Source organism: Lissotriton helveticus, chromosome 2_1, assembly GCF_964261635.1.
Source record: "Lissotriton helveticus chromosome 2_1, aLisHel1.1, whole genome shotgun sequence".
Taxonomy (NCBI): domain Eukaryota; kingdom Metazoa; phylum Chordata; class Amphibia; order Caudata; family Salamandridae; genus Lissotriton; species Lissotriton helveticus.
In genome coordinates, this window is record NC_136059.1 from 1319544683 (window position 1) to 1319562336 (window position 17654).

Below are 17654 nucleotides of genomic sequence, written 5' to 3' on the forward strand. Positions count from 1 at the left end.
TTAAATATATGTATTAGTGTTTCACTTTGTGTATAAGTGGTTGCATGGGTTGGTGAGTAGCTACATGTGTATGTATATGGGTTATTAGATGTTTTTCTTAGTATCAGTATGAGTGTTTGTATGGTTTGGTGGGGGTATTACTTAGCACATACATGCATGAATGACTGACTCTCTCTTTGTATGTGTTTTGAAGACAGCATATGTGCAGGACTGTATGGGTGGATGAGTGTGTATATGTGTGTGTTAGTGAGTGAATGACTGTCTCACTAGTGTCTTTATCAGTAACTACATATGTTTTAATCTAGTATGTGTGAATATTGATGTATATAAGTGAGTATATGTGAGAGTGAGGGATTGTAAGAGTTCCTGTTTAAATTAGTATGTGTTTCTATAAGTGATTGTTTAAGAGAGTAAGTATGTGTAAGTTTCCTTAGAAGTAAAGTGGTAGTATGTGTATAGCTGTATATGCAAATAAATGGATGTTCAATAGTTTATTTACATGTGTGAGTATGTGTGAGAGTATCTTTTGGATGACTGTCGGTGTGTAAGAGGATGTATAGGTGTATCACTACATATGACGAGTGAGTATATGTATGAGTGACTATATAGAACTGTTGGTGAATGAGCGAATGTGTATATAGATGGTGGAATCATTGAATTGGTTGTTGTAACTGGTATGGGTATCTCCATTTTTTTGAAAATGTTAGTTTCTATTTTTGAATATGTGTTTCAAGGGTTACATTACAGTGAAAGGAGGTCTGTCACTCTGTCACAAGGATGGTGTCATCAGTGATGCCATGAGTGATGTCACTGACCATGTCATGAGTGATGTAATATGTGACGTCATCAGCAGTGCATTGCACGCGCAAGTTATAGTGAGTGGGAATTTCAATGGTTTTATGCGAGTAAAATTTCCAGCTAACTATAACTGGTGTGAAACCTATGTTTTTTTCAGTGAATTTAATAGGTTTTTTAAATGCTAATTCCTAACTATAACTGGTGTGAAACCTATGGTTTTTTCAGTGAATTTCATAGGTTTTTTAATAGCTAATTTCTATTTTATAATGAATCCTATATTGTATATTTATGTAATACTATTTTTTATATATATATATTTTATTTTTTTTGCCCTGGAGCGCTCCCGGTGCGCTCACCGGTAAGCGCAGTCTTGCGGCGCGCCCTGGTGCGCGTACGCGTGAGCGTCCCATTAGCGCTATTGCCGCGAACGAAAACATCATTGTGACGTGTAGCGTAGCCGCGAGATGCGTCTTATGACGCACAGCGTAAGCGCACCCGGAAGCGCCTACGTTCGCGCCACGTGAGCGCCCTCGGAAGCGCTCCGGTTCGCGCAGCGTAAGCGCGTCAAGTCATGTGACCTTAAAATAACTCTTTTCATTGGTTCCTAACAGTCTTTTTAACAAAGAATGAAATCCCCACCCATTTCCTTCACTTCTTCTTTCACTTTTGTGACTGCAAGACCTGCCTTTTTGCTGTCAGATCTTTGTGGGAATAAAATCATGGATTATCATGGCTGCCAGACCATCCAGCAGTGAAGATGACTCCAATGAATTTCTTGATGGAGAGGCTGCTCAGCCGAAAGTAAAAGAACACTTTATTTGGAAGTTTTTTTCTATTCCTGATGACCAGAAGAAAGTAAATGCTCCAAAAGTGGAGTGCAGGATTTGTCACACTGTCCTGTCACGGGGTGACCCCACTAAGAAATATTCATTTGGTAACTCCACAATGATTCGCCATGTGGAGAGGAGGCACCCCCAGAACTTTGCCCGGGAAAGTGTCAGGGCTCTGGCACGAGAGGCTCCCATTGATGGGGCCTCTACTTCAACCGGAGGACAAACTGCATCAGGGAGGGAGCAATCACAAGAGCAGATTCCCAACATCCAGCCTGCTTTTAATAAAGGCGTTATTAAATGCAGATATTGCGATAAGTTACTTTGCCTTGGGGAACAAAGTGTTCTGCTAATGGTTCGAGCATTGGATAACTATCGCTGCCGTTTGCAGCCCTAATTTTGTTTTGTTTTTTTGCTCCTGTTGAGCAGTTTCCCATTCCCTGTTTTTGTTTTTGTTCTAAAAAAAGAAAAAAAGAAGAAAAAAAAAGTTCTTTTCAGAACTACCTCCAATTCTCATCAAAGAGCTGTGTTCTTAAAAAATTGAAAAAGAGTAAGTGAAGTGGAGTGCATTGATAAACGAGAAGAAAATGAGTGAGCAAGCACAGAAAGGGACGAGAGGAGAAGGGAAGTGAAGTAGGGGGACTGTTACCATCAATTATACCCAATACATTGAGGCCTGTCCAGGGGGCACAGAGGAGGTGAGTCTTGTCCAAGGGTCAGAGGAGGTGAGTCCTCTCCACTGCACTCATGGACACAGGCCTCACCTCCTTTGCACCCCTGGACATACCTCACCTCATCTGCACAATCTACTTCCTAATCTGAGGAAACACAGGTGACATGATTGTAAAAGGTTCAAATATATTTATTTAATCTTGCAGACACTATTTATTCCTTCTCAAAAATGTAAAAGCCATTAATTTGCTCCAAAATCGTGTTTACAATACCATTTATTCATTTGCCCCCAAATCATTTTTTAAATAACATTTAATAAACAGTGCGCAGATCCTATGTACAAGCATTCAATTTCACTAATAAAACATTACTATTTTACAAAATACAATTGCTCTATCTTGCAAATGTTGATACCAAGCTTTATCAAAACACATGACACAAACCAACAAGAAAGAAGCTCAATCTGATTCCTAATCTGAGGTAACACAGGTGACATGATTTTGAAAGGTTGAAATAAATTTATTTAATCATGCAGACACTATTTATTCGTTCTCAAAAATGTAAAAGCCATTCATTTGCTCCAAAATCGTTTTTTAAATAACATTTTAGAAGCAGACCGCAGGTCCTATGTACAAGGATTCAATTTCACTACTGAAACCTTACTATTTCACAAAATACAATTCCTCTATCTTGCAAATGTTGATACCAAGCATTATCAAAAAATATGACACAAACCAACAAGAAAGAAGCTCAATCTGCTTCCTAATCTGAGGTAACACAGGTGACATGATTGTGAAAGATTCAAATATATTTATTTAATCATGCAGACCCATGGTACGCTCCCCGGTACGCTCCCTGGTGCGCGTACTGGGCGCTCCCCCCGCAAAAATCGATTTCTTTTTCCCCGCGGGGCCCTTTTATAGCCCCCACATCAAACCTAGGGGGTCGGGGGGGTCTACCCTGCCCCCTTATGGTCATTTCCCCCTTTGTTTTTGCCACCTCTTGTGTCTCGATCCTACCGAGACACAAGATGGCGGCCGCTCCGGACTGTTTGGAATGTTGACAGACACCCGAGAGCCAATCAGCTTTCCGCTCGCGTACTCGCATAGCGCGCCGGGTGCGCTCCCTGGTGCGCGTACCGGGGCGCACTTATAGATATATATATTTTTTTTTAACCTAAATTACTCAAAATACTCTGGAGTACATAACTTGAGGCATAGCGAAAGGCACATCTGGCTACCAGTCCCTACCATTTTGCCAAGTTTGGTGGAAATCCATTCAGCCGTTCGGGCTAAAAGTGAGTCCAACCGCCCTATGGAAATTAATATGGAGAAAACACGTTTTGGGACCCCCTTTTATCTCGACCCCCGCTGGACGAATCCCCCCCAAACTTTCAGGGAAGGAGCAGAGCGGAGCGGGCCATCTAATTTGAGAAATTCACGAAAATTCGTTCGCCGGCGCCAAAGTTATTCCCAATAGAATGTTGCGGATTTCCTATGGAAACTAGGTCCTAACTATAACTACCTACTGGTGACCGCCAGTAGGTAATATATATATATATATATATATATATATATATATATATATATATATATATATATATATTCACTGGAAAAAACCATAGGTTTCAGGATTTATATAGTTAGGAATTAGCATTTAAAAAACCTTTAAAATTCACTCAAAAAACTATAAGTTTTAGGGGTGTTATAGTTAGCTGGACATTTCACTCATACAAAACCATTGAAATTGCTCCTATATAGTTAGTTGTACTAACTATAATTTGCGCACCCGCAATCCACTGCTGATGATGTCACATATTACATCATTCATGACATGGTCAGTGACATCACTGATGACATCTCAAATGACTATAACACCCCTAAAACATAGTTTTTGAGTAAATTTTAAAGGTTTTTTAAATGCTAATTCCTAACTATATATGACCTGAAACCTATGGTTTTTTCAGTGAATTTGCAAGGTTTTTTAAATGCTAATTCCTAACTATATTGGGCCTGAAACCTATGGTTTTTTCAGTGAATTTGCAAGGTTTTTTAAATGCTAATTCTATTAGCGGATAACGTTTTTATATATTCAGACGTTTTTTAATGCTAATTCCTAACTATATAAGGTCTGAAACCTATGGTTTTTTCAGTGAATTTCAAAGGTTTTTTAAATGCTAATTCCTAACTATATAAGGCCTGAAACCTATGGTTTTTTCAGTGAATTTGCAAGGTTTTTTAAATGCTTATTCCCAACTATATAATGCCTGAAACCTATGGTTTTTCAGTGAATTTCAAAGGTTTTTTAAATGCTAATTCCTAACTATATATGGCCTATAACCTATGTTTTTTTCAGTGAATTTCAAAGGTTTTTTAAATGCTAATTCTATTAGCGGATAACGTTTAAATATATTAATATCCTAGTGGGACCACCTGAGCACCCTAAGGGGTCAGGGTGTTTCTACCTTGCCCCCTTTTTGTGTTCTACACGTTTGTTTTTCTGCTTTTTTGTGCCTCAGTCTATTAAGACCCGAGATGGATGCCAACACTTCCTGGTTAGAAGTGTTGACAGCAAATGAGCATGCAGCTTTCTCGGGAAGGCATGCTGATTGGCTGTCACTGTCTGTCAACACTAGCACAAGATAGATGCCAACACCTCCTGGTTAGAAGTGTTGACAGCCAATGACCATGCAGCTTTCTCGGGAAGACATGCTGATTGGCTGCCACTGTCTGTCAACACTCAAAACCAGGAAGGGTTGGCAGCCATCTTGTGCCTTGTTAGAACCAAGGCACAAGACAGCAGTGAAACAAAGGTGTGAAACTCGCAAAGGGGCCAGAGTAGAATCACCCCGACCCCCTAGGCCTGCGCAGGGGGTCCCACAAAGACCCCAAAGGCAAAAAAACCCAAAAAAAATGTATTTTTTTTGTAAATGTCGGAGTACGCGTACCGTGCACGTACCCCGCGATTTAAAAACATTTTTTTTTTTTTTTGCATTGGGGGTCCTTGTGGGACCCCCTGAGCAGGTCTAGGGGGTCGAGGTGCTTCTACCCTGCCCCTTTTTTGAGTTCTACACGTTTGTTTTTCTGCTTTCCTGTGCCTCAGTCTACCGAGGCACAAGATGGCTGCCAACAGTTTCTGTTTTGGAGTGTTGACAGACATTGGCAGCCAATCAGAATGCATCTCGAGCTCAAAAGGTAAGCTTACAGTAAGCTTACACGTAAGCTGCTATAGATATATACATTTTTTTTAACCTAAATTACTCAAAATCCACTTGAGCACATATCTTGAGACATAGCAAAGGCACATCGGGCTACCAGTCCCTACAATTTTGCCAAGTTTGGTGAAAAGCCGTTCGAGCTAAAAGTGCGACAGACCGCCCTATGGAAATTAACATGGGGAAAACACGTTTTGGGACCCCCCTTTTATCTCGGCCCCCGCTTGACGGATCCCCCCCAAACTTTCAGGGAAGGACCGGAGCGCCGCGAGGCAAAGTTGCTGAAAAATTCAGGCAGATTCCTCTACCGGTGCCAAAGTTATTTCCAATAGAATGTTGCGATTTCCCTATGGAAATCAATCCTAACTATATATACCTACTGGCTATCGCCAGTAGGTAATATATATATATAAAACCTACTGGCAGTCGCCAGTAGGTAGTTATAGTTAGGACCTAGTTTCCATAGGAAATACGCAACATTCTATTTGGAAAAACGTTGGCGCTGGTTGATGAATGTGTGTGAAATTCTCCAAGAAGATGGGCTGCTCCGCTCCTTCCCTGAAAGTTTGGGGGTGATTCGTGTAACGGGGGCCGAGAAACAAGGGGGGGTCCCAAAACATGTTTTCCCCATGCATTTTTCCATAGGGGCCTTTAAGACGGGCTACAGCCCGAACTGCTGAACGGAATTACACCAAATTTGGCAAAAAGGTCGAGTTTGGTTCGCAGATGACACTTTTTGTTAAATGGTGTAAATCCGTGCAGTAGGTCCTGAGACAATTAAAAGTAAAATCATAGATATATCTATTGGCGAAGTACTGTCCGAGGATTATACGCGTACCCTTACGAGCACGAGCTGCATGCTAATTGGCTGTCAACTGTCTGTCAACACTCCAAACCAGAAAAACAAGTGTGCAAAAGACGCAAAGGGGACAGGGTAGAAACACCCTGCCCCCCCTAGGCCTGCTCAGGGGGTCCCACAAGGACCCCCAAGGCCCCAAAAATGTATTTTGTTTTTTAAATCGCGGGATGCACGTAGGATACGCGTATCGCGAGAAAAAAAAGAAAGAAAACCCGAAGCCCGATTTAGTACTAATTAGCACCCGGGGGGCCAAGTCCCGGAGGCAATGTAGTTTATTATAATGGGGGCACAGAGGGGTCACACCCTGGTTTTATTTTTAAAATATATGTGCTGGGGGGCTCACGGCTCCACTGCAGTAAATGAAAATGTGTGTGTGGGGGGGCTCTTAGGCCCCCCCAGCCCCGGGGACCACCACCCCCCGGGGCTTTAAAACATTAATTCGGGGGGCTCTTGGACAACAGAGTGTCACCCCATTGTGTTTGTCATCATATATGATATCTTTTTCCTCTTTTCTGTATTTGAACCTGGCTTTTTTTTACAGTATTCTTCTACCTCTTATGCCAATCGTTCTACAGTGTAGCGTCTCTTTGTTGCAGTGTTCTTAGCCTTGTTGTTCTTTTGCTGACGTACCAGTTTGTGTACTTGATCCGCCGTCCTATTTGTGTAGCCTTCTGTGTATCGTCTTTTATGTCTGACCTTGGTTCTTTAGTGCTTGATCCAGTGTCCTGTACATACCAGTACATCTGTAGATATGTACTTTACTCCTTTCGATTTCGTGTTGCAACAAGACCTAGACACACCCAAATGATTGTTCTAGATTTGGAGATCTACTACAACTTACTCCTGTAAGAGGACAACAGTATTTAAAACACTTGCGCATGAAGATACCAGAAAGTCTTTGGGTAGCATTGGAAATGTTAACATTTGGTCATATTTTGAATATAAGGAACTTATTACAAATATGCGACAAGCAAATGATGCTGATTATGGAACTATTCTACAAGATATAAGAATTGGAAGAGTGACTGAACATGGCAAAGAAGTTTTACAGAGACGATTACTTTCCAATTTGTTTTCAAATGAAAATATCGTTCCTGAGAAAATATATATGAGAATTGCACAAAACAAATCTGTAATCTGGTTAATGCCAACATTGCATGAATGTTCTATATTCAATGAAATAGAAATAGGGTTGATGCACAGCTGGTTTGAATAGTGGTAATGCGAGTTACACTGCTATAACAGTCTAAAGTAATTGTGAAGGTGCTCCGTCAGGTGGCGCCGAGGGCCCCACGGCGTCAACAGAATAAGTCAATAGTGTGGAGCTAGAGGAGCTCTAGTTCCATCCCTGTGCGGGCACACTAATAGTTGTCTTGATAACAGAATAAAGACTTCCAATCAAAAAAGTTTTTGGTATGTTTGTTTTATATTTTAAATCATCTTAATAGGATGAATTCCCAAATTTTTATGATGCATTCAGGTTCATAACAAGGCATTATACTTCAGGCTGTCCTTCTAAACATATCCAATGCATTTCGGGCATTGATTGCATGCCCTTCGTCAGGGAAAAGACAATGCCTGTGTTACAGAAGTGGGTCGGGTTCTTGAGTTTAGAGGGACGGGTTAGGATGCAGGCTGTTCGTCTTAACGGCACGCCAGTACTCAAGAACCCGAGATGATTAAGATGATTTAAAATATAAAACAAACATACCAAAAACTTTTTTGATTGGAAGTCTTTATTCTGTTATCAAGACAACTATTAGTGTGCCCGCACAGGGATGGAACTAGAGCTCCTCTAGCTCCACACTATTGACTATATTCAATGAAGACATTTTTAAGTTGGAATATGAAGAAATTATAAAATTGGAAGCTATTGATAAAATAGCATGAAGGAATCACTATTATTTTGACAGAAAAGTTGAAGAGGAGATTGCATTCTTTATAGAAATTGATATCTAAAACTGCTGGTTTAGAAAAGAATCTATATGCATGTATAAACTATCGGGTAATTTTACGACGTAATTTGAATGTGGAAAAAGGTTTAGTAAATGGAGCAATGGGTAAAGTTGTGGATTTCGTTGATTATCTAAATAGAGATGGTATTTGAATTTTTGACCTGTTTGCCGTAATGAAATCGCGCTTCTCGCACATTTACGTTTGGTACAATGAATGAGACGATGTTACCTTAACTTGTGATGATCTTGCCCACCATTGACAACATATGACTTATCCTCAACAAAACTTGTCTATATATATGTACATATTAACATCTTTTGTATTGTTCTACACTGTACATACTGCACTTTCTTGGTACATATTAAGGGTTTTTGTATTGTTCTACACTGTACATACTGCACTTTCTTGGTACATATTAAGGGTTTTTGTATTGTGCTACACTGTACATACTGCACTCTCTTGGAATACATTCATTTTTTTATGTTTCTTCTGTCAATCTACACTGACTCAATTGCATTACCTCTGTATATACACACACACACACAGCCCTGATGAAGCCCCAGGCCAGATTGCCATGTAAGGGGGTGAAACACGTGTTGGCTGCCTTTTTTGAATAAATCTCCTATAAAGGAACCCTCTCACCTGAATATAAAACACTGCAAACAAGAAACAGAGTCTGGGAATTTTTTCCATGATCAAACTACGATTAATTGTATTTGTCCTGACCTACCTTGGAACCACTTGCACAGTAGTACTGATCATCAGTGGTAAAGGGCCCAGAGTACCTAAACCAGCAAAAACGAAGTCCAGCATAACATCAAAAATACAGGAGGCAGAGGCAAAAAGAAAAGGGAAACCACGCCAAGGATGCTAGGTCTAACACCCAGCCCACTACCATATTTCTTCAGATGGTAAATAAATACGCTCCCACTAGAAAATGGAAATGTTTTTCTGTATAAATTGTTGCGGAGCGAAAAATGCGTGGAGAAACTACAGTTTAAAGAACCATGGTTTCTCCACACATTCTTCACTTCTACCTCACTATGGTTGCATTTTGTAAACACTTGTCCTGTTTTTCTTTTCTTTTGTTTATGATATAGCAAACAATTGTGGCACAGGAGGCATGACTCAGACGCTGTGCGGGGACACAAGCATCATAGTGGACACAGCACTAAAATCATGGGGATCCATGTGCCCACAATTCTTGCAGACAGAGTAATGTAGGTCACAGGCTGTGTCAACAGTAGAAACATTAAATTATATTTAGCAAGGGTGGAGGGTATGGGTCAAAAAAAGGAAGCATAGGAGAAAGGCGACGCAGGTATATCAACTGTTGGTTAGCCCAAAATATCTCACCCAGGGACCCCACACTTTTTCATATATCAAAAGCAACCATCGTCTTCACACAAATCTTTCAGCAAGCATGCACAAACCTACAGTGACAAACCAGGGGCGTAGCTTTGACTGGTGCAACAGGCACAATTTTATTTATTTATTTATTTAAAGCGATTTTATATAGCGCAAACTTTACCCGAAGGTGTCAGAGCGCTTTACCTAAGAACCAGTTGCAAAACATAAGGACTTAGGTTTACATGCGTTACATAAAAGATACAAACAGAAAAAATTGCAAATGTACAAGATTCAAAGTCACATAAGGAAGAGCTTAAAGTGTATCACAGGGCCCATTTGCAGAACTCGGGCGGAGTATTATGCCTCCAAAATAAAAGTGAGCACTAATCCTGCTAAAGTGATCTTTAAGATTCTTAAAGAGCTTAGCACCAAAAAATCTGCCAGAATTATTCCCACCTCTGCTGCTCAATGCGAAGAATTGGCCTCCTTCTTTGTGGAGAAAATTCGGGGCATATATCAATCATTCGCCCCTGCGAATGTGCCTGGCCCCACCCCTCTCACAAGACTTAGCCTTGCCTCCCAATTGTCGGTCATTCCCGAAATCACTTGGGAGGAATTTGATAAATTAACTAGGCATATTAAATCCGGCTCCCCGACTGATCCCCTCAAACCTGCCCAGTTTAGAGATTCCTCACAGTGCTGTTATGTCCCGCTATACAAGCTTATTAATGCCTCATTTTCATCCGCTATCGTCCCAGCTAAATGGAAACAGGCATGGGTTTCTCCCATATTAAAGAAACCCACCTTAGATCCCCTGAAGCCTGAAAACTTCAGACCTATTTCCCTGCTTCCCTGGGCTGGGAAGTTTGCTGAGTCCCATGCTAATTCAATCCTTACCAACGTATTGAATGCCAACAACATACTGGATGATACTCAGCACGGCTTTTGCGCCGGTCATAGTACAGAGATGGCTCTCCTGGCTATGACAGAGCACCTTCGTTCCACTCTTGATCATGGGCAAACGGCGGCTCTAGTCTTATTGGATCTGAGTGCCGCCTTTGACACCGTCTCCCATCAGATCTTGCTACACTGGCTCGAGGAGGCAGGGATCACGGATAAGGCTCTTGCCTGGTTTAGATCCTTTTTAACCAAGAGATCAGTTCGTGTCTCTACCCCTCCCTTCCTTTCTAGGGCACATGCTATTGAGCAGGGTGTTCCTCAGGGATCGGCACTGAGCCCCACCTTGTTCAACCTTTACGTTCAACCACTACCTGCGGTCGCCTAAAAGTGGGACCTTAACATCGTCTCATATGCTGACGATACGCAGCTAGTGGTCGCCCTTACGGAAGGTACAACCATGGATCATGTTAGATTCAAAGCCGGTCTGGCCGCTGTGGCAGAATGGATGACAGCTAACTGTCTACAATTAAATGCTGCTAAGACAGAGGTGCTGTTGGTTGGAAGGAATACCCATTTATGGGGAGATCATTGGTGGCCATCTACTCTGGGGAAAGCCCCGACACCTAAGGCGGAAGTGAAAAATCTGGGAGTCTGGTTAGCCTCAGCCCTCAGCTTCTGCACCCAAACAAAAAGAGTTGCCGCAACATGTTTCGGCATACTACGCAGCTTGAAACCGGTCCTGAAATTCTTCGATTCAGCCACTAGGCAGATGATTGTCCAGTCTACGGTGTTGTCCAGACTGGACTACGTATGCTCATTGCTCCTAGGTGCTAACCAGGTGGAAATTGCCCGAATGCAACGCATTCAAAATGCTGCTGCAAGGGCCCTAGTAGGCCTGCCCCGATTTAGTCCAACTTCTGCCACGATCCGGAAACTTGTAAATGTAAATGTAAATGTGGGTGTACTTGTAAAGCGCACTGCGACTCCACGGAGTATCCTGGCGCTGAAGACCGCTGGGGAACCCGTCCTGGTTTTCCCTGTGAGATGGTCCCTTTCTGGGTATCTCCAAGGTGAAACCAGGCATCCCCGGCGTCTGTGGGGGGCCGTTGTAGAGATGAGGCAAGCTTAATGCCCAGAGTTGCCGAGTGTGTTCCCTGGTTAGAGTGGCACCGAGGCGAGAATTATTGAGTCCGTTTTGACCCTGGTCCACAACCCTGCCGCGTTGGGAATTGAACCCTGGTCCCGGGCCGTTCTCTGCTTACGGGTCTGCCACCTCTAACCAGTGAGCCACACCACTCCACTTCACTGGCTTCCGGTAGTTCAGCGGATACAGTTTAAGACCTTATGCATTTTGTTTAAAATCTTAAGACTTGCTACCCCCAAAATGCTTGGTACACTGCTGAACATGTACGTCCCCGTCGCGGGCTCTATGCTCAGCTGGTCAAAACCTGGTCGAAGTACCCCGGTTCAATCGAAGCAGAGCTGGCGGACGCTCCTTCCGCGTTCTAGCAGCAAAACTTTGGAACGCTCTACCAGTCCACATTCAGGAACTGGAAGGTCTGTGTGAATTCCGGAAAGCCATTAAAACATACTTATTTCCTTTGAAATAACTTCTTTTTCTGTTGCCTACCTTGTTGATCCCAGTTTTTGTTTCTTTCTATTGGATTCAGCACCGGGACGCCCCTTTGCTGGGGCAGCTGTCCACTTTATAAGATTTTATAACATAACATAACATACAAACAGAAAGAGAAATTGCAGATGTACAAATAGGAGAGTCACTCAAGGAAGAGATACAAAAGGATATACTCTAAGAGTCACATAGGAATGGTAGAGAGTACAAAGGTCTACTGCATATACTAGTGATTAGAGTTATCTCTCTATACATAGGGAAGGGATACGAATGGATATGCTCTAAGAGTCACATAGGAATGGTAGAGAGTACAAAGGTCTACTGCATATACTAGTGATTAGAGTTCTCTATATACATAGGGTATTGATATGGATGGATATACTCTGAGAGTCACATAGGAATGGTAGAGAGTACAAATGTCTACTGCATATACTAGTGATAAGAGTTATCTCTATATACATAGGGAAGTGTTACGGATGGATATACTCTAAGAGTCACATAGGAATGGTAGAGAGTACAAAGGTCTACTGCATATACTAGTGATTAGAGTTATCTCTATATACATAGGGAAGGGATACGAATGGATATACTCTAAGAGTCACATAGGAATGGTAGAGAGTACAAAGGTCTACTGCATATGCTAGTGATTAGAGTTATCTCTATATACATAGGGTAGGGATACGAATGTATATACTCTAAGAGTCACAAAGGAATGGTAGAAAGTACAAAAGTCTACTGCATATACTAGTGATTAGAGTTATCTCTATATACATAGGAAGGGATACGAATGGATATACTCTAAGAGTCACATAGGAATGGTAGAGAGTACAAAGGTCAACTGCATATACTAGTGATTAGAGTGATCTCTATATACAGAAAAGCAGAGTTCCATAAAGTGGGGTCGGAGGGGGGATGCAGTCACAGCACCAAGGGAGGGTGGGAGGGATACAAGGGTAAGGAGAATGTCGGTTTATTCTGAGGGATGTTGCTTGCTGGTAAGAAGGTACACTCATTCACTATTACATCTGTGATGCCCAGAAGCACTTGTGAACATCAGAGAGTGCAATCCAAAATCATAGACGCCCCTATATAGTATACTCATTGGGATCCTAACCCATTGGAGAGTGTGAAGTTATTGGCCAAGACTCCAAAGCAGTTGGGGGCATATTATCAAGCAGGGCATTAAAATTATTGCAGTTTTAGCAGCAGAAAACTGCCGCTAAAGCGTCGATAATGGGTTTGATAATATGCCCTGGAGAATTCCTATAGAAGCCCATGTCCACACCAGAACATGGGTTTCTATTGGAATTCACAAGGCCATATTATCAAATCCATTATCGCCGCTTTAGCAGCAGTTTTTTGCCGCTAAAACGGCGATGATTTTTAACGCCCTGCTTGATAATATGCCCATTGGCAAGGTACCCAATAGTGTGGGTTCTACAGTGCATAAATCAGCTTGGGGAGCATTATCATTTAATACAAAGATGCCCTAGCCAGCAGTGAAAGAGGGAGTGAGCGTCAGAATGGTACACCATTTTTAAAGTAACAAATGCCTATCCCGATATTCCCTGGTGTAGTGACAGTGCCACCCGGCCCCTTCACACTGCACCTCCACGCACTCACGCAGCCTGATGACGGGCTTGCCCGAGGGGTTAAATAAAGGGGCGTAAGACCGCTCGGGGTCTAAGCCTAGTACGAGCAATACTGTGTGTGTGTCTATAATTGCTGCGTTACAACGCCTGAGGCCTAGCGTGTGTCCAGCCAGACCTGGACACCACACCAGGGTACTTGCAGCCCTTGCTGATAATCTTCGCCAAAGGTGTAGAGAGTGATAACCATGGCCAATCGGTAGGGGGTCGGGAGGGGGAGTAAATATGTGTCGCAATTGATCCAGAATGCAGCACAAACATGAAATATGGTGAGAGTCCTATTCCTGGACTTTGTAGGGTATACAAAATATATCAATGCATCTTCTAGGTAGAGGGAAATTCTTTCCCACCACAGTAAGTCTCAATAAAGGCCCAGATCAAGTCTTCAGCAAGACAATGAGGGATCCTGGGGTTGGCACTCGCAGAGTGTACACCCCCGGGCAGCTTCGGGCACATAGTATGGCCCTAGGTCTGGTAGGCAATACCGATTGGCTGGCGCTTATCAGCGCAAGCCTTCATTCCTCAACATTCTATGTTGCACACTTTGACGATTTCTCCATGAGGTAGGGTAACGAATTTTGGGTGTTCTCTGTCACTTGTGTTAAATTGTAAATGTGGGCCATTTTTTGCTATGGATACCGCTGCTTTTGTCAGAGAAGCACTGCGGGTGTTGTGTGAGGTGGCAGGGAGGACTTACTTGTTCCTGGTGTGCTTGCCGAGGCTTGGGTCGGCATGGAGCGAAGAGGGTGCCAGGCGGTGGGCGGGGTGTCTGCAGCTGTCTCTGCTTGTCTCTCCAGCGAGGGCTCACCAACGCCATCTATAAACGGCAGCCACTCGCTGAGAGATACCTCACCTCCTGTCAGGCGGTGGCTTTCACGGTCGACATCTGCTCCTGCCTTTGCCGATACTTCAATAAATAAGAGGGGCAGACCGCGCACACGCGCAGCGTCGTCCCTTCCTCTTTCCAAAAAAAGGAAATATAAAAAATGAGTTGTTCTGAAGAGAACTGACTCGGTATCTGCGACAAATGAAGTGAATGTGCCATCTAGTGGTCAAACAGTAGAAATTAAAACAAAAACAAGAGTCCCTTTTCCTTGTTTTATAAGGAAACAATCTCAAACGGTCATCTATTCTAAAGCTGCTATATTGGTAACCGGTATGTTGGGTATAGCATAGAGTCAAAACAAATTAACAAATTTACATGTACACAATATAACCCTTATATATAAAATGTTGTATATTTCTAAATGAATAAGATCAGCAGGGTACAATGAGGGCAAAAGTTGGCAAAGGAATGGATTGTATATCTTATTTTATTTATCAAACAATCTGTTATCTTTTGAAATATTTTAGTAAATACTTCATCATATTTATTAAAAAACAAAACAATACATATTAAAACAATTTGTGTTATAAGAAGAAAAATTGTCGAAACGGCATTTCGGTGAAAAAGATAGTCACCTTCTTCAGGACAATAGTTTCATGTTAAAAACAATCTAAATCAAAAAATATAAAACATTCATTATAGGAAAGACTAAACTGAACCATTTAGTTCACAACATCCTTTTCCAGCTTGTTTTTAATCAAAAAAGCCATCCGCCCCTCTACATATAATTGTACCCTATATGTCTGCTCAATCTTAAGTCTTCAATTTATTACATATTCCACATGACATTTATTATTAAAAAATAGTTTGTTTTAAAAAAAGGAGCTTACTGGGTCTTCAATGCACCCCCAATTTCCTGAAACTTGATCCCCAGTCATTTTAACATAATTTACTACTATCCACATTTTATTTAGAATCAACATTTTCAAATATTTCTCAGAAATTGTTCTAATATTTGTTAATCTGTGGACTCTCTCAATTTGCAAGCACCGGCTGAAAATCTAAGCTATAAATACAACTATCTCTAAACAACGAAGGAGTGACTAATCATTAATCAATAATAAGAGTGAAAACAAAAAATAGGGAGGGAAAAAAGTGAGTGCAATGTGTCATTTTGACTCAAATTTATAGTCAAGCCTGTCCATTAAACATTTTTAATAGTGTGCCAGCACTAACCTTTATTAAAGTCCGGTTCAGGTTAGAGCTCGCACCCTTTTAATTTTAAATTCTTTTCACTATCACGTCCTACACTGTTTTTATTTAACAAACCAGCTCCACTGCAGTTGCAGGTGTAGTAGCACACCGGGTAGGCATTCGGCCCGCCCGGTGAAAAAAACCCAATGATGAAGCATGTCACCCAATAGACGGGTGAGTGAGGGTTTTACAAAAAACTTTTGTGTATTTTCACATTGCACTCACTTTTTTTCCCTCCCTATTTTTTGTTTTCACTCTTATTATTGATTAATGATTAGTCACTCCTTCGTTGTTTAGAGATATTTAGACTGGGGTAGAGGAGTGTCCCTTGAGCCCTTCCTCTCTTGTTGTTCATATATAAATACAACTATCTCTCCTTATTGAAAGGATATGGAGACATACCTAAATTAGTCTATTTGCTTCGCGGTCTGGTTCAATTGGCCTTGGTTGTCGTTGCAGTAATTTTCGGATTTTTCATGAAAAATTGCTAAAAATGTGAAGAGGACTGATTAAATTATTATTTCTAATAAATCATTCAACATCCTATCAACTAGGATATTACTTCACGGTCTATTGTTAGTACCTTAAAATGGAGTCTTGGGTTTGTTCATTTTCCCAGACGAGTACCAGTAATTTTCCTCTTGATTTGTTGGTGTAGATTATCGCCAACTGTCAGAGTGGAATTTTAATAATTTTATTAATACATCCCTATTGGTTTACCACGTTTTTTATGATAATAGATTAAAAAAAAACAAAAAAAAACTGGTACCTGGGGTTAAAACTGGATGATCCTCAATTTCGAATCAAGACTCCTGTGATATTTCTAATTAAATATTCCTTCCTATGGATATAATAGAATTTATTTTTAGGAATGGATCCAGATTTAACAGTTGTCCTAATTCTGAATTAAACATGTTCTTACCTCAATTTTAATGTGAGGTTATGCGCAGGACGGTCGTCTCCCCATTTGCACAACTATAAAGGGCAAACAGTCAATATTAGCCTTACCATCTAATTGTCAGCTGCTTTTCTATATCCCTCTTAAAAGCATCCCCTTTTCTTACCTTGGGGGTGAGAATTTAAGATCTTATCTTCAAATACATCTTGTTTTAGATTATGGGATTTACTGGTTTGTGGACTCCCCAATCCTGTCTGGAATGAAAACATAACCTTTCTGTTAAGGGGTCCATTTAAATCGCTCTCTAGGCAGGTTTCTAGTGGCCTTCCCTCTATATGACTTACTTGTCAGTTTTCTTGCTGAGGTGCTCTCCACGAACCGTCCTGCTCACTTCTCTGGCTGCAACTGAATTCAGCTCTATGGTTGCCCGCATTTTATACACCTCTTAATTGGTCATTAGGTTCTTAATTGGAAAACATGTGGCTCCATCTGCACTTGAAGCAGTTTGCCCCTGTTTAGCGGTGGCCATCTTGGAGTGTCTAACCAAGTTATCATTTGTTTATGTTTCAGTATTTTATTCACGTTTTCTCTCCTCGTAGTGTCATTTCGTTAAACATTTCTAACTATATCATAATTATTGGTTTATTTAAAGCGTCTGAGGTGCTCAGACCTTCAATTGTTCCTAAATCTCGTTTGTAGCACACACGATATCAGCGTGACAACAAATAACCCCGTTTTCCATTTAAATTGATTAATTGAGGTCGTGAAATTCTTTTGGATCTGGCGTGATATAGATGCCAAGGTATTTGAATGCTGAC